Genomic DNA, 19,406 nt, shown 5'->3' on the forward strand with positions numbered 1-19,406 from the left:
CACGTCTTCTGCTAGTTACTCTTTTCTTCGATTTCAACAAATCTTTCAACATCATTCACCTGTTTCAACCTACCAAAACACCTTAAACCCCTTCTTTTCTTTCCAAAACCAACCCGCAACGAATGTGCCAACTGTTTAATCTCTTTAATCTATTAGAACGATCCTTGTTTTGTCACGTACATGCGTTTAATTCTCAAACATCATTACGAATTCCACGTTTACATTGTGTAGTTATTTGGAATGTTTCGAATCATCATAGAAGACGAAACTTCAGCAACCATTTTTCCTTTTCCTTCAATTTTGAGAACATTCTCCCTAACATGAGAAACGAAAGAGATTTCGAGCAGTTGGTCGATGACATGATAGATAAAGATCTTGACACGATCATATCCATTTTCTTTAACCAATTGGGAACCAGATATTTGCTTCAAGATTTACGTCTGATGTCCAAGTTTGATCACATTTGACTTCATCTGCGGCAGTCCAATGACTTTCTTCCCACGTGTCTGCACCGTGATCTTCATATTCTTGGTTTAATACCAACTCATCTTTAGTGGTGTTTGTTTAAGAAACTGATTCAGATACACAACGGTTCTCCAATTCCAGATCAGTAAGCGAATACACAACGGTTCTCCAATTCCAGATCGGAAAATGTGATTAAGGTAAGCGGAAATGATGATTTCCCATAGCCATAGTTTCCGTAGTCAAAGACGGTTGCGGTTTGCACATTCAATCTTCATTGCTTCATTAAAATTAACAAGGCGGTCTCTGTTGCATATTTTAGAGAGACTTTTAAGATCCTACAGCTGCATTTGGAACAAGAAGTCCAACAATCTATTCATTATCTGTTGTTGTCTGAACAATATGAATGCACGCAACGAATTTGACAACTGTGACAGCTTATTAAAAGTATAAATCACATCCAATCCTTTCCTGGTCAATCACACACTATAAAGTTTAAACTTATCGTGTGTTGTAGTTTGGAAAGATGACCGAATAGAGATCTGAATAACAAACTGTGGAGAACTTGTTTGTGTCGGGTTCTTCTGCTAGTTATTCGGATTGATTCGGATCATCATAGAAGACGTGTCGGGTTCTTTTACTAGTGGTTTCTGTAGCCAATCAATTATCACCCTTGGTGGTTTCTGTACCCATCCCCGCCGATAACTAGCAGAATCGATAAATAACCAACACGAAGATCTCTGCGATCGCTAAGGTTTCCATCAATGGACTGATCGGTAACGTTACTCTACTTGTGCTCCGATTTAAGCTGCGTGTTCCGGTCAACGTTTATCGACATTGTTAAAGATGATGAAAAGTTTAGAAACCCTAGAATGATTGTGATTTTATTGGAAAAAACGGGATACTGGAAAAACATCCTTATATACGTTCCGTATACATTTGGTAATGTAACGCCCCGAAAACGGGTTTGGTAATCAAACCACGTTAATACTACAGGACGGGTAAAATACAGTTAGTGGTAAAACTTACCCGGTAAATTTAGGATTTAAATAAATAAATCTAATATTTGTCAAAAGGATGAGAAATACTTTGAGAAAGCAAAGTATATAAAAGGCCCGAGATTTAACGGGACTTAAAATAAAACGGGTTTAGAACAAGATAAATAACTAGGAAATAAATAACCTAGTACAAGTCTTGTAATTAAGTGAAAGAACAAAATACTCAAATTATAAACCAAACTAAAGTGGAGGGGCTTATGTTGTTAAAACCTAAACTTATATTATTAAGTTTAATAAAAGTAACAAAATAAAACCAAATACACCATTTTAGGTGTCTGGTTCGATCAAACAGAAGGAGGAGGGCGACCCCCACTCTCAAAACCCTAGCAACTCACTAATCTCACAAATTGAAGACTCAAACCAAGTTAAAATCGAAAATCGAGCATAGATTATTGATCCCCATTGCAAGGGGGTTGTAAGGTATGTAAAATTTGATGTTAATTCTCTATTTGAAATTCTCATGAATTTGGGAAATCTGAAATTTGATGATGCATGTTAGCTATTTGGTTAATATAGGGATGATATAGTATCTAGGAGTAAAACCTAGACATCAACATGTGAAATCATGCCTAAATTCTGGAAATTTCATGAGTACATTGAAGGTCATCCATGGATTTTGTGAGAAAATGATGAACACTAGGATGTAGAATGCTAATCTAGTGTAAATTGATGCATAGAAACTAATTTCTGAAAATATGATGTGTAGTTCATGAACACTAGACTTAGAGGTTTGATTAATTGATGTTAACTTTGGTAAAAAATAACTAGTTATGAACTAGTTAGTAAATATGTAAAATTATGCACACTAGGTGTTTGTTAAAATGCCTAAATGAAAACTAAAGTGCTGAAATAGATGATGTTTTTGACATCTCTTAGCCTACAATCACTGTGTTATAGGTTTCAAACCATTACCAAGAGTTTAATAAGGGTTATAGCCATGAAAATGGGTTACATTTGATGGTTTGGGTCGAATTTGAAAGGAACCTAAACATGATTTCCGTAGCTTTTTATATGGATTTTGACTAATCTTAAAAAAATCATATAAAATCAACCGTTTATCCGATTTGGGTGTTCTATACCTTTTCGGAAAGCTTATTAAGTAAATTTTTACTGTTTTCAATCATAAGAAACAAATGTGGTTGTTAAAGAGGTCAAAAATCTGATTAAAACTGCTGTTCAGAAAACTCAAAAGCTGGTTGAAAAATGAAAATATAGTTGCTGTGCTGATTTTATAAAAATCATATAAAATCATAGAAAATTCGTTAGAAGGTGTACCTTATATGCTTGCGAAGGTATTGAAGTTTTCTACGATCCATTTTTGAACATGTTAATCTAGTTCGGACTTTAAATAGGTCATAATGGTCGATTACAGCAGCTGAATAGAAAATCGCTGCACATTAATAATGTTATTATTAATCCGGAAAAAGACATATGATTGCGTATACTTGTTTAGTCATGAAGTATTTATTGTTAGAACAAGTAACACTTTATATGACATGCTTAAAGTGTTCAAAATCACTTACTAACTAGTTTGTATAAATAACTTGACTAACGGGTCAAACGGTTAGTGAATGGAAAGAATTATGACAAAAATAAATAAATAAATAAATAATATAGTTGTTGAATAAATAGCATACTTTGGTGAATAAGTGTGTGAATCCATAAGGTGTGATGGTCATGTTAATGGTTGACTAATCTAATCATCTTGTGGATATGATATGGTAGTTTGACTCTGATAAGCTAGGTAGGAGCTTGGAAATGAACGGGTCAAATGGATACAAGTTCAAGTATGAAGCTCGCAAGGATGCAAGGTAAGTATAACTTACACTAGTCATATATTTTAGAATGTTCTTTTGTCGTATTGACTACGAATAAGACAAATGGTAATTTAGTCACACGTTGACAATAATCGTTAGTTTTAAAAGACGCTTTCCCGCGTAAGACATAAAGAGCCGAAAGTGGTAATAAACGGTTTATAAATAAAATGAGCATACGGTGTTAAAAGGAGCGAGTCATGTAGATGAGATGATAATAAATATTATCTCGCAAAGATAAACGGTCAATTCGGCCAAACGGGTCAAAAGGTGTAGACACACCTTTTGACAATATCGACTAATGATTCTGGTGTCGAGTTATATGTTCACAGGAGTAGATATCCAATGGATACTCGCATCGCTCTTAATTAGCAATTATAAAGCAAGGTATTAAACCGGGTTAGTAAGTTGATCCGAGCCAGGTATGTATAATAGATTAACTCATCATGTAGAACTTGAAGTTCTATGAAAGTTAGGCAAAATAAAAAAAAAGGCACTCGGTTACCTTAATAGGTAAACCGAAGGATTTAAATTATAGACAGAATGTTTTGAAAACAAGAATTGGTTAAAAATGAGAAATTAGAATCAAACAACAGGTTTGTTTGATAAAATCACGAACGGGTCAAATTTGGTAAAAAGGGGTAATAAGCCGAAGACTTAAAAGTCTTAAATTTTGTTAATCCAGATGTTGGGTCTTGACTCCATTTGATGGAGGTTCAATTTACAATCACGTAGGAAGAAACGGTAGGTCAAACGGACAAGCGGATTAAAAGTTATAAAGGTTTCCGTTTTAGAAATCGGCAAACTTGGAAAATCTTGCAGAGGCCACCGTAAGTTACGGTAGCTACCGTAACTTACTGTAGCCTTAAAAATCTTTACGCCTTAAACCCACTGAGTTACGGTGGAAGAATCAACATTCAGGGGCTACCGTAAATTACTGTAGCCACCGTAATTTACGGTAGACCCTGTAACAAAATTCATTTTAATCAGTTTCGTTTCCCAGAACTCGTTAGACACGTTTATAACCCCCGTAAGACTAAAGTGTGACAACCCTCACTAAACCAGGTATCCGTACGATTTAATTAATAATTAATTACTGCTTGGTTACTGTGCTTAACTGAAATTACTGATGAACTGCTACTTGACTGTTGATACTTGCACATATCTGCATCATACTTTGATTTCCGTCACTACATTATTTACATGCTAAACCTTAGTGACAAACATGATGCACAAAAGCACAGTAGCACTATGAACGGATAACCTATTGAACATGCTGAAAAAGCCAGCATCAGGCGGACACTGCCTCTAAGGCCTGTATGAGCCAGAAATATTTTTACTACACCCATAGTGAGTGTAGGGATACAAGGGTTGTAGAACTGCGTCTCTAGGAATAAGTTACAGTGACTGGATGTGCCTAAAACATACACCGAGCACAAAACACATCACTCTAATCAAAGATTCAGCTTTTAGCTAACTGATAAAGTGCCAAAACATGGGGAAATATTCCTGACACTTTGGAGAAATAAGTTGTGTCACTAAAGATGTTATCTACGACACTTAAAAGCTTTATTAAGCGCTTTAACGGATTACTATCCAACTGAACAACCGGACTATACCCGGAACATAAAAATATTGACAGTAACATTATTGATCTTTTTCTGAGCCAGTTAGGGTCCCTGAACACCCTAACACCCGCTATAAAGCACGACATGTGACTAACCAAGTTAATCCCTAATCTAACCTAGTTAACCTAACTAATCACCAACTAAACTAGTTGAAATCGAACTAGTACCCCCCCCCATTGTAACCGGCCCAAACTAGAGGGGACACCTCTTGTACAATCTAGATTATTTTATTTGCTTGTGTTGGATATCTAGACAACATTAAATCCAATGGATCAAGAACTTGTGTTTTGTCTATAAGTAACCTATGTTGGCACAAGAGTCTTACATTCCACACTTCACCACAAATCTCTCTCTCTCCCTCTTGCTCAACTCACGGCCGAACACCCCTTGGGACACCCCACCCATTTTCGGCTCTTGATCTCCACATTCCAAGGTTGTTCAAGTGTTACGGGTCACGCATTAGGAGTCTTGGAGCAAGCGGAAGACGAAGGACCCCTCTACCTAGCTTTTATCCACCTCTCTTTTGCATAGATTCTTCCCTAGCCTCGAGCTAGAGGTATAATGCTTAAAACTCGTACTCGAACTAATCTAAGGTGGTTAATAAGATATATGATAATTAAAACTCGGAATCTTGCATTTTGAAGCATTAAAGTCTACTAAAATTACAAGTATTGTTGGTTAAAAGCATATAAGTTATGTAAAAGTTGTAGTAACTGAAATTTGTGGTTACTTAGACCCGATCTACGTTGTGGTAGCTCGGATCACCATTTAACCCGGTTTGGTTAAGATCATGGATCTTGACATAAGCTTGTTTTGAATGAGACAAGGGTTAAAAGGTGAAACTCTACCACACGAGAAACATAAACTTGTGTAAAAGTATTTTTACTTGTAAAATAGTGTTTGAAACTAGCGGATCTACGTATGTACAAATGGTATTTTCAAAGAACCACATATCAAAGAAATCATGTTTTCTAAAAGACGGATCTTACACTAACAAGTATGAATTTTATAAACCACAAGTGTGTAAACACTTGTGAAATGAAAGGTTCGACAAAATAACAAACCTTGTAAAAGATGACGAGAAGTTGTAAAGATGGATATACTTTAAAAACGAGGTTTTTACGAGATCGATCTACTTTATATAAAGATCCACAAAATATAATGGGATTTACACTACGGTTTTCGGAAAAACTACAAGTTCATGCGATTATGCGATTTACATACTTGTCGACTAGTTGATGTGTCGGAAATTGTTTGATTGATTAAAGAAGTTGTTGAAATTGATTTTGCAAAAGAAAATGATACCCTTGAAAGCGTGGCCACCTCCAGTTACAGAGGAAACCCTGGCGAAATTTTTCTAAAAACCTAACACTTAGAAATATTTACACTACAAGTGTTAGAATTATTTTGACATGTTTTCAAAATATATTTCGCCATGACTTTATTTACAAAATATCGGAGGTGGGATTTTCACAAAACTAAACGTGATAAATATATATATTTAGTAAATATATTTTCACCACACTGTTTATGATTATTTTGTGAAAAATACATAAATATTATTTTTAGAGTAAAAATAATATTTACGAACGTTAACAGACCCAAAATAATACGAACGCCTCTACGATAATTATATAAGTTACACCGGTAATTACTATTACCACACGAATGATAAAACGTAACTTACGCTTTATGCGGAAATATTTACGAACGCGTATTTTGTCAATGTATTATTTCTGGGGAATATTATGTGAAAAGAAAATATAATATTTTTGAGAAAAATATTTATATTTTGGAATTAGAAATAAGTATATATTAAGTGAGACTTAATGATATAATTCGAACGCACATGTATTAAATCCCCCATCCTTGGGAAGGAGATTAACTACCAAGTATATACGAAAAGTAAACACGGAATAGTTGTCTAACTATTTCCCAAAAACTTAAACTATAAAGCTAAGGCACGGCCGTCCGTCTAATAGATTTAGCACATGTAGGTCGTTGCACAGCTGCCTGATTTGGAGTACTTGGTAGAGACGCACCGACTGTGAGTTCATGTCCCCCTTTTCTCTTAACTGTTTTCAGTTTTCTAAACTGCGGGGGTGAAATACATGTTACTATGATTATGAGTACTTTTTACATGGTATGGTTAGCGTAAGGAGGGTTACTACTTAGATCATGTGAGTGGGTGGGCGGGAACTGGAGGCCATTAATCCTCATTGTAGGACCGAGGGACGTAAGCGGTAGATCTATCTGGGTGTAGCGAGCCCAACCCCAGGTCCAGCATAACGGACCTCGGGGTGACTTTGTGCCCCGACGCAAAATCGCAAGGGTTGAGTCTTCCTACTTGCACTTCACACGTATCAATGGCCTTGCAAACCATTGGTGATCTCTTTTTCCTTATTTGCTACATACCAGGATTTTGATAAATACAAAGGATTATTTACTCACTTACACATGAACTCGCTCAACATTATTGTTGATTTTTCAACTTACATGTATTTCAGGGAATTAAAAGATCTGGCACGGTATGGCGCGTTTTCCCGCTGCACTAGTTTCCAAGGTCATCCGGGGTTTAGGGAATGTGACTCTTACCTGGACAAGTCACAGTCCTTAAACTGTGTTTATGTTATGTTTAAGTTGTAATGTTTGTTGAACAAGGTTATGGTTGTTAGGGCGTGTTCCCGTTAAAACAATAGTACTGTATTTGGTTTTTTTTAAAAAAACTTAATGGATGATTCTTGCATATTTTTAATTCATATAGCTTTGTTATGATTAAGCTATGGTATTGAGAAGTCACACCAAATTAACCACGCTTCCGCAAAGCCAGGGTGTGACAGCTTGGTATCAGAGCTCTGATCATAGCGAACTAGGATTCCTTCTCGAGTCTAGACTATGATCACTAGGGCTCTCACGAAAACATTTTTTACTGCATACCACTTAAGTCCAGATCCAAAACCTTTTTATAAACAAATGTTGAGCACATTTCATTTATTATTTTTAGGCTCAGTCTTGGAGGCTGAGGCTCGGTCTTGGAGGCCGAGGCTCGATCTTAGAGATCGAGGTAGATGTTTATTGTTTTAGGCTCAGTCTTGGAGGCTGAGGCTCGGTCTTGGAGGCCGAGGCTCGATCTTAGAGATCGAGGTAGATGGCTAGTGAGACTAGGAAGAGTCGGCTCAGTCATGAAGGCTGAGGCTCGGTCATGGAGGCCGAGGCTCGATCTAGGAGGTCGAGGTGGATGATAGAGCAGTCTTAGAGACTGGGAAGAATTTGGCTAGTGGGACTAGGAATGTCAGTCTAGGAGACTGGGAGGCTAGTGGGACTAGGAGGATTATGTGATTTCTTACTTGGTGACTTATGTGATTACTTGATTGTATGACTGATTATTTGTGCACATTTGTGTTTATGTTACAGACTCACGGACTCGGCCGGTACCGGCGACTCGGACACCACCGGACCCATACCTGTAGTATCTGATGACCTCCCATCTTCGGAGCACGAGGTGCACACTTCTGACTACACCAGCACTGACGATGACGATTTCCAGCCCTTCGCACTACCCGAGGGTGCTGATGAGCCTGCAGATGGCCCTCCCGCTGAGTACCTACCTCTAGTAGTGATTCCGGCTCCTATACCCTTAGCCGTCTATCCAGCATATGACTTACTTCTTGACGCCGAGGCTGACGGCGATATTGATCTGTTTGAGGATGATCCTATCGAGGATGAGATCCCGGACGCAACCCTTCTTCCCGCTAGCAACCTTCTGATGATCGCTGGTGCTCCTGCCGAGGACTCACCCGCGCATTCACCGGTCCCAGACTCCTTTGAGTCTGTGGCATCCGCACCATCTCACGAGGTGAGCGCACAGCACTTTGCACACGATTCGGATCCTGACCAGGCATCCTCTGCTGCACCTATTCCCAGCTTTGCGTTTGACCATGATGACATAGAGGATTCTGCTCCTATCTTTCCTCCGGGATTCGACCCGGATCATGATATTGAGTTTATCCCGATGGACCAGCCCATGGAGGATCCCGCTGATCCAGTTGATCCAGTTGATCCTATTGACCCCGAGTTCGATTTCGAGATGGCTTTTGATGACCTTGAGCCTGCCTTGGCTCCTGAGCAGGCAGCTGCTCTAGACCCTATGCCTGAGCATGACCCCGTACATGCGGGCATCCCTGTTGAGCCTGTTCTAGCTGACCCGCCTGTCGATGATCATCTGGAGGGTGATCATGTTATTGCTGCCGACCCTGTTGTTCCCCCACCTGTTGCTGATATACCTGTTGACCATCCTGTTGAGCACATTGCACCGGTTCACCCTATTGTTGCTCCCCCACTTGATCCCGTTCCACTTGAGCCTGAGCACGCACTGTTTGCAGACCACATGGATCCACCGGATGAGCATGCACAACACGGTTGGATACCTGCTGATAAGGATGTTCCACCTTTTCCCCCTCAGATCCCTGATACACGACATCTTGATTTTTCTTTTCGGGTTCCTCAGTTTGTACCTCCAGCGAGGCCTGGAGAGGGTTCTTCAGCCCATCCTTTTGGGCATGTACCGATGTCTGTTTCTTTCATGCCACAGTTTCCACCTGTGTTACCCTCTGCTTCACCATTTCATGTGGCACCGTTTGACCCCACCAGTGAGCCTTTGCTCTGGTCCTCACCGCCCGTCATGCCACCGACTGATCCATACCATCCGTTCCATGTGGGACACACTTTAGAGGACGTTCTGATGTCTTTCGTTTTTCAGCATGAGTCACACACGCAGCACATCCAGGAGCTTGAGAGAGCTCAGCTGCCACCATGCCAGTGCCATGGTCAGACACACTCTCCTTTGCAGCCTTATCGACTGGTACCCCCAGATTATGCTGCACGTCTCTTTGTTTTAGAGCAGCAGGTTGCTTCATTTATTCGTACTCAGAGAGCCATGGAGGAGGACTGGCTCCAGTTACGACGTTTGTTTTACACTCACTTTCCCCCTCCTCCACCGCCATCTGTATAGAGCTCATCAGTACCGTTAGGGTAAACGTTGGTGAGAGGACCGCGATTGCTTTTGACTGCACAGCCTTTTTGGAGACTACATGATGATTGTGACTTTTGTTGACATATATTTGATGTATTTGATGTATTTGACACTGACTTGACATAGTTTCTGGACAGGGGTGATGTAGCCCCTAGTTGATTGATGATTGTATGACACAGTGATGTACTGATACACTTACTACGTGGTCTCGATATATAGCAATCGCAGTATTCTCATCATATTTGATTCGCTTGATTGCTTATTTATATTTTTATGACATGGGATGTTGTGTGTATAATATTTGTGACATGGGATGTTGTGTGATTAGTATTTGTGATATATTGATAACATGAGATGTTATGTACTATTACTATTACTATATACGTACGCTTTACCATGGCCTGACCGACGTAAACACATCTTTAGAAGATGCCGCCAAGACGTCAACAACAGCAAATGCCTACCACTCAGGAAGAACTACAGCAAGTCATTGCTGCAGCCATTGCTCAATATGCTGCCTCTCGAGGAGGAATGAGTGGAAGCAACTCTGGCAACACTGGCAACAATAACAATCCACCTCATGGGTGCACCTACAAACAGTTCTTGGACTGCAAGCCCGTAAACTCCGTTCTTCGCATGAGCAAATGCGCATTGGATCAGCAAGTCACTTATATCTCTGGGCTATTTTTGGATGGAGCCCTATCCTGGTGGAACTTGCAAGTACAGACACTTGGAGAAGCTGCTGCTTACGCGCTGACCTGGACCGAACTGAAGGAACTCATGCGCAAAAAGTACTGTTCCCGCGCTGAAATCCAGAGATTGGAGACCGAGTTCTGGCATTTGAAAATGGAAGGTCCTAAGATAGCAGAGTATGTTCAAAGGTTCCACGACTTGTTGCATGTGGTACCTTACATGGTCACTCCTGAGTTCAAGAGAATTGAACGCTTCATTTGGGGATTAGCTCCTCAAATCATAAGCATGGTGACCTCCTCCAAACCTGCGACTATCACTGAAGCCATTGATTTAAGCGTGGCTCTCACAGAGGAGGCAATTCGTTTGAACAAGTTTGATGAAGTTGAGCCCAAGAAGAAAAAGACTCATGTGGAGTCATCTGGAGGAAACAAGCGGAAGTTTTCAAACTTCAAGCAGGGCACCGGGGTGGTGGTTAAGAAAGGAGAATCAAGTATGCCGGCTCAGGATACAGCTGGTGGTAGGAGGAAAGGTAAAGGATATATGGGTGCACATCCCAAGTGTAACTCTTGCCAACGCCATCACTCTGGTCGATGCGGGCCAAAAGTATGTGAAGCTTGTGGAAAGACTGGTCACTTGAAGGATTCCTGTTGGGCTAGTGCTGGCCGGGGAGGCCAAGGAGGATTCGGGAATAGAAATAATCGTGGTGGTATTGGGAATCGCCCACAAGGAAACAATGGAGGTGATGGGAATCGGGTCAATAATGCAAACCAAGCGGGCACTATGAATCGTAATCAGAGAAACAATCAAGCTGGAAACGATGGTGGAAATGGGCAGAGGCCCGGATGTTTCAACTGTGGTGATCTTGGGCACTACAAAAGAAATTGCCCAGAATTGAACCAAGCCCGCGGAAGGGTTTTCAACATAGAAGCAAGGGAAGCGCGCCAGGATCCCAATGTTGTCACTGGTACGTTCCTTGTAAACCAACGCTATGCATCCGTTTTATTTGATACTGGCGCCGATTATAGCTTCGTGTCGTTAGAATTTAAGTACATGCTTGGTTTAGCCGCTAGTAAGTTAGATATTCCGTACTCTATCGAATTGGCGAATGGGAAGTTAGTAGAAGCTAATGAGGTGATTCGAGGTTGCGTAATCGAATTGGGAGAGCGTGAGTTCGCTCTAGATCTACTACCAGTCCAGTTGGGAAGCTTCGACGTGGTAGTAGGAATGGATTGGTTGTCGAGTAACAGGCTGAGATAGTTTGTCATGAGAAGGTCGTTCGTATCCCGACCGAAGATGGTGAGACCATTGTCGTTCACGGAGAAAAGCGTGAGACGCCGTTGAGGATTATTAGCTGCCTGAAGGCAAGGAAGTGTTTGCAAAAGGGATGTGCTGCCTTTCTGGCACACATTGTAGATAAGAAAGCTGAAGAACCAAAGATCGAAGACATCCCTGTCGTGAGGGAATACCCAGAAGTCTTCCCAAAAGATTTGCCTGGCTTGCCGCCTCAAAGGCAAGTGGAGTTCTGCATTGACTTAGCTCCAGGCGCCGCACCTGTGGCTAAGGCACCTTACAGACTTGCTCCGTCTGAGATGCAGGAACTGTCGACGCAACTACAAGAGTTGTTAGACAAGGGATTTATCCGACCAAGCTTCTCGCCTTGGGGAGCCCCAGTTTTGTTTGTCAAGAAGAAGGACGGTAGTTTCCGTATGTGCATTGACTACAGAGAGTTGAACAAGCTGACGATCAAGAATAGGTATCCTCTGCCAAGGATTGATGATCTGTTCGACCAAATTCAAGGTTCAAGCTTCTATTCGAAGATCGATTTGCGATCTGGTTACCACCAGTTAAGGATACAGGAGTAGAGTATCCCGAAGACAGCCTTCAGAACCCGTTATGGGCACTACGAGTTTCTCGTTATGCCGTTTGGTCTGAAAACGCACCTGCAGTGTTCACGGATTTGATGAACCGAGTTTGCAAGCCGTACTTGGATAAGTTCGTGATAGTATTCATCGATGATATCTTGATTTATTCAAAGACGAAGGCTGAGCACGAGCAGCATTTAAGAGCCATTCTGGAGCTGCTAAAGAAGGAACAGCTATACGCCAAATTCTCTAAGTGCGGGTTTTGGCTAAGAGAAGTGCAATTCCTTGGGCACGTGCTAAACGGAGATGGAATCCACGTAGATCCAACCAAGATCGAGGCAATCAAGGATTGGGAAACGCCAAAGACGCCAACCGAGATTCGGCAATTCTTGGGTTTGGCTGGCTATTACCGAAGATTCATTGAGAATTTTTCAAAAATTGCTCAACCATTGACGCTCCTCACGCAGAAGGATAAGAAGTTTGATTGGGGAATCAAACAGGAAGAAGCGTTCCAGATATTGAAAGATAAGCTTTGCAACGCGCCAATCTTAGCCCTACCAGAGGGTACAGATGATTTTGTGGTATACTGCGACGCTTCACGTCAAGGATTGGGTTGTGTGTTAATGCAACGCCAAAAGGTTATTGCCTACGCGTCACGCCAGCTAAAGGTACATGAAAAGAACTATACCACACACGATTTAGAGCTTGGCGCAGTGGTTTTTGCTTTAAAGACATGGAGGCACTACCTTTATGGTACGAAGTGCACGATCTTCACAGATCACAAGAGCCTCCAGCACATATTCAACCAGAAGGAGTTGAATATGAGGCAAAGACGATGGGTAGAGTTGTTGAATGACTACGACTGCGAGATAAAGTATCATCCAGGGAAGGCGAATGTGGTCGCCGATGCCCTAAGTCGAAAAGAGAGAATCAAGCCCATAAGGGTTAGGGCTTTGGAGATGGTTATTCGAACCGATTTTCCTCTGCGCATTCGTGCCGCGCAGAAAGAAGCTCTCAAGGAGAGAAACCTTGAAGAAGAGTATCTCCGTGGGATGGAGAAGTTATTAGTACCAAACAAGGAAGGAACGTTGTGTTTTGAGAAAAGGATTTGGGTTCCTTTGTTTGGAGGATTAAGGAAGGTTATTTTCGATGAAGCTCACAAGTCACGGTACTCTATCCACCCTGGAGCGGATAAGATGTACCAAGATCTTAAGGATTATTATTGGTGGCCTAGGATGAAAGGCGATGTGGCTGTTTATGTGAGCAAATGTTTAACTTGCGCTAAGGTTAAAGCGGAATACCAGAAGCCTTCAGGACTTCTGCAACAACCAGAGATTCCCAAGTGGAAGTGGGAACAAATCTCCATGGATTTTATTACGAAATTTCCAAGAACGCCAAAAGGCCATGACACTATTTGGGTAATAGTGGATCGATTGACGAAATCAGCACACTTCTTACCTATCCGAGAAAAGGATAATACAAGCAAATTGGCTGAAATTTACATGAGAGAGATTGTTACACGCCATGGAGTACCTCTCTCGATTATCTCCGATAGAGACGGAAGGTTCGTGTCAAGGATATGGCAATCCTTCCAAGAAGCTTTTGGCTCGAAGTTGAATATGAGCACCGCGTTTCACCCGCAGACCGACGGTCAAAGCGAGCGGACGATTCAGACGTTGGAGGACATGCTGAGAGCATGTGTTATGGATTTGGGCGGTAGCTGGGATAAGCATTTGCCTCTGGTTGAGTTTTCATACAACAACTGCTACCACACCAGAATTGGTGCCGCGCCATTCGAAGCTTTATATGGGCGCAAGTGCAGATCACCGCTCTGTTGGTCTGACGCCGGTGATAGACAGTTGGTTGGTCCTGATGTAGTCCAGGAAACCACCGACAAGATTGCACAGATACGAGATCGCATCAGTGCGGCTCGTGACCGGCAGAAAGCCTACGCAGATCGAAGCAGGAAACCTCTAGAGTTTGAGGTTGGAGATATGGTTTTGTTGAAGGTATCACCCTGGAAGGGTGTGGCACGCTTCGGGAAGCGTGGGAAGTTGAATCCGCGATATATTGGTCCGTTCAGGATTTTGGAAAGAATCGGGACCGTAGCTTACAAGCTGGACTTACCTGCTGAACTCCATTTAGTTCACGATACATTTCATGTATCCAATCTGAAGAGAAGTCCAACGCAAGATACCGTTGCCATTCCTACCGACGAAATTCATGTTGACGACACGCTCCACTTCGTTGAAGAACCCGTTGAGGTCACGGATTGGAAAGTGAACAAGACCCGCCGGAGCAGTGTCAAGCTCGTCAAAGTTCGTTGGAATGCCCGCCATGGTCCTGAATTCACCTGGGAGCGTGAGGACCGAATGAAAGAAAAATACCCCCATCTATTTCCCAAGAACCCTGCTTCTACAAGCAGAACTTAAATTTCGGGACGAAATTTTTCTAACGGGGGGAGAATGTGACAACCCTTACTAAACCAGGTATCCGTACGATTTAATTAATAATTAATTACTGCTTGGTTACTGTGCTTAACTGAAATTACTGATGAACTGCTACTTGACTGTTGATACTTGCACATATCTGCATCATACTCTGATTTCCGTCACTACATTATTTACAAGCTAAACCTTAGTGACAAACATGATGCACAAAAGCACAGTAGCACTATGAACGGATAACCTATTGAACATGCTGAAAAAGCCAGCATCAGGCGGACACTGCCTCTAAGGCCTGTATGAGCCAGAAATATTTTTACTACACCCATAGTGAGTGTAGGGATACAAGGGTTGTAGAACTGCATCTCTAGGAATAAGTTACAGTGACTGGATGTGCCTAAAACATACACCGAGCACAAAACACAGCACTCTAATCAAAGATTCAGCTTTTAGCTAACTGATAAAGTGCCAAAACATGGGGAAATATTCCTGACACTTTGGAGAAATAAGTTGTGTCACTAAAGATGTTATCTACGACACTTAAAAGCTTTATTAAGCGCTTTAACGGATTACTATCCAACTGAACAACCGGACTATACCCGGAACATAAAAACATTGACAGTAACATTATTGATCTTTTTCTGAGCCAGTTAGGGTCCCTGAACACCCTAACACCCGCTATAAAGCACAACATGTGACTAACCAAGTTAATCCCTAATTTAACCTAGTTAACCTAACTAATCACCAACTAAACTAGTTGAAATCGAACTAGTACCCCCCCCCCCCATTGTAATCGGCCCAAGCTCGGATCACCATTTAACCCGGTTTGGTTAAGATCATGGATCTTGACATAAGCTTGTTTTGAATGAGACAAGGGTTAAAAGGTGAAACTCTACCACACGAGAAACATAAACTTGTGTAAAAGTATTTTTACTTGTAAAATAGTGTTTGAAACTAGCGGATCTACGTATGTACAAATGGTATTTTCAAAGAACCACATATCAAAGAAATCATGTTTTCTAAAAGACGGATCTTACACTAACAAGTATGAATTTTATAAACCACAAGTGTGTAAACACTTGTGAAATGAAAGGTTCGACAAAATAACAAACCTTGTAAAAGATGACGAGAAGTTGTAAAGATGGATATACTTTAAAAACGAGGTTTTTACGAGATCGATCTACTTTATATAAAGATCCACAAAATATAATGGGATTTACACTATGGTTTTCGGAAAAACTACAAGTTCATGCGATTATGCGATTTACATACTTGTCGACTAGTTGATGTGTCGGAAATTGTTTGATTGATTAAAGAAGTTGTTGAAATTGATTTTGCAAAAGAAAATGATACCCTTGAAAGCGTGGCCACCTCCAGTTACAGAGGAAACTCTGGCGAAATTTTTCTAAAAACCTAACACTTAGAAATATTTACACTACAAGTGTTAGAATTACTTTGACATGTTTTCAAAATATATTTCGCCATGACTTTATTTACAAAATATCGGAGGTGGGATTTTCACAAAACTAAACGTGATAAATATATATATTTAGTAAATATATTTTCACCACACTGTTTATGATTATTTTGTGAAAAATACATAAATATTATTTTTAGAGTAAAAATAATATTTACGAACGTTAACAGACCCAAAATAATACGAACGCCTCTACGATAATTATATAAGTTACACCGGTAATTACTATTACCACACGAATGATAAAACGTAACTTACGCTTTATGCGGAAATATTTACGAACGCGTATTTTATCAACGTATTATTTCTGGGGAATATTATGTGAAAAGAAAATATAGTATTTTTGAGAAAAATATTTATATTTTGGAATTAGAAATAAGTATATATTAAGTGAGACTTAATGATATAATTCGAACGCACATGTATTAAATCCCCCATCCTTGGGAAGGAGATTAACTACCAAGTATATACGAAAAGTAAACACGGAATAGTTGTCTAACTATTTCCCAAAAACTTAAACTATAAAGCTAAGGCACGGCCGTCCGTCTAATAGATTTAGCACATGTAGGTCGTTGCACAGCTGCCTGATTTGGAGTACTTGGTAGAGACGCACCGACTGTGAGTTCATGTCCCCCTTTTCTCTTAACTGTTTTCAGTTTTCTAAACTGCGGGGGTGAAATACATGTTACTATGATTATGAGTACTTTTTACATGGTATGGTTAGCGTAAGGAGGGTTACTACTTAGATCATGTGAGTGGGTGGGCGGGAACTGGAGGCCATTAATCCTCATTGTAGGACCGAGGGACGTAAGCGGTAGATCTATCTGGGTGTAGCGAGCCCAACCCCAGGTCCAGCATAACGGACCTCGGGGTGACTTTGTGCCCCGACGCAAAATCGCAAGGGTTGAGTCTTCCTACTTGCACTTCACACGTATCAATGGCCTTGCAAACCATTGGTGATCTCTTTTTCCTTATTTGCTACATACCAGGATTTTGATAAATACAAAGGATTATTTACTCACTTACACATGAACTCGCTCAACATTATTGTTGATTTTTCAACTTACATGTATTTCAGGGAATTAAAAGATCTGGCACGGTATGGCGCGTTTTCCCGCTGCACTAGTTTCCAAGGTCATCCGGGGTTTAGGGAATGTGACTCTTACCTGGACAAGTCACAGTCCTTAAACTGTGTTTATGTTATGTTTAAGTTGTAATGTTTGTTGAACAAGGTTATGGTTGTTAGGGCGTGTTCCCGTTAAAACAATGGTACTGTATTTGGTTTTTTTAAAAAAAACTTAATGGATGATTCTTGCATATTTTTAATTCATATAGCTTTGTTATGATTAAGCTATGGTATTGAGAAGTCACACCAAATTAACCACGCTTCCGCAAAGCCAGGGTGTGACATAAAGCATTTCTTGTTTATGAAATGTAGGTACGTTTTGGATGCCGGAAGACGATCAAGCTCATTGGAGAACCGAACACGATAAAGATACATGCTTCTGCACAGTGTCCCGTCGTAAATTTTAAACGACGAATTCAATTACGTTATGTCGAATAACTTATGATTTGTAAAAGTTTTAATAAACCCATATTTTTATAGTATGTGTAGTCTTATCTACACAACTAAATGTTGGTAATTATATGTAAAACCGTTAAATAGTAATTAGGGTGTTACAAGTTGGTAATCAGAGCTCATGGTTAAAGCGTAAGGTGTGTTCGGTTCGAGGCTTGATCGCAAATCCGGTAAGTGCATGTATGCTAATGGTTTAGCGTATTAAAGTGTTGTAGACAACACATAGGGTTACCGTGTAATACACGTTACCCCAAAAATGATTGATATAGTTGACAAAAATACGCGCGTTGACGTGTACAGTAGAAAAAGCCTTGTATTATAATACAGGAGATTATTGAAGTTTATATTACTAACTTTTGTGAATATCTTGATTGAAGGACACTTGCATTTAAAGATGACAAGAGTTGAACGAATTAAGGATATGATAGAGGAACGATCCGAAGTATGACGATAGGAGCATGCTCACTAAGGACTAAATCGCGTAACGACCGCGAACAAGGTTAATGGCAAGAAACGCCCGTCGGGGCAAGCATTACCAGGTGCGTGTTTTTAAATATAATCGCACAATTAGCAATATGCAACAAACAGGTAGAGAATGATCGTTGCATAGGTAAATTAGAAACTTGGAAAAACCTGAACAGAAATACATATCCAGGATATAATTTCCAAGAAAACCGAATAGAGGCGTTACTTACATAGGGCGTGATGTGAAAACTATAAAAAGGTCGTGTATGTCATGTGTTAAATCGCTTACTCTGGCCAAGTAAGTAGTGGCATAAGATACCACAAGTTTCTTATAGCGGACACATTTACATCCGATGTAGTAAGGGCGAAGTGAATGGGACTAATTAAAAAGTACCCAAATGAATCAGATAAGCAAAATGTTTGATAATAAGGTAAACGCACAACCGAGTGACGGAAGCGTATTACATCAGGATAATGAGCCCGAATGAAAGGACAAAGAAGCATGTAAAATAATCCAGACAAGTATTGGGAGGGAGTGTACTTACACTCGAACCCAGAAAACACAAGCATGAAAAATGATTTAGACAAGTATTGGGAGGGAGTGTACTTACACTCGAACCCAGAAAATACAAGCATGAAAAGTGATGTAGACATGTATTGGGAGGGGGTGTACATACACTCGAACCCGAAAAAATATAAACATGTAAAACAATGTAGACATGTATTGGGAGGGGGTGTACTTACACTCGAACCCGAAGAATATAAACGTGTAAAATGATGTAGACATGTATTGGGAGGGGGTGTACTTACACTCGAACCCGGAAAATATAAACATGTAAAACAAGGTAGACATGTGTTGGGAGGGGGTGTACTTACACTCGAACCCGGAAAA

At 40.5% G+C, this 19,406-nt stretch overlaps 1 long non-coding RNA gene across 2 annotated transcripts; it reads left to right on the top strand.

Annotated features, from left to right (window-relative positions):
* Window positions 1-1,806: 1,806 nt before the first annotated feature.
* LOC110916679 lies at window positions 1,807-3,826 on the top strand. 2 transcript variants are annotated; one of them, XR_002579918.2, is made up of 3 exons: window positions 1,807-1,940; window positions 3,246-3,331; window positions 3,667-3,826. It is a non-coding gene; the product is annotated as an uncharacterized LOC110916679 (long non-coding RNA). The 2 variants fall into 2 exon arrangements; XR_002579919.2 differs by having other exon boundaries at window positions 1,813-1,940; window positions 3,265-3,331.
* The last annotated feature ends 15,580 nt before the right edge of the window (window positions 3,827-19,406 follow it).

The sequence above is a fragment of the Helianthus annuus genome, chromosome 16 (genome assembly GCF_002127325.2).
Source record: "Helianthus annuus cultivar XRQ/B chromosome 16, HanXRQr2.0-SUNRISE, whole genome shotgun sequence".
In the NCBI taxonomy this organism is placed as follows: domain Eukaryota; kingdom Viridiplantae; phylum Streptophyta; class Magnoliopsida; order Asterales; family Asteraceae; genus Helianthus; species Helianthus annuus.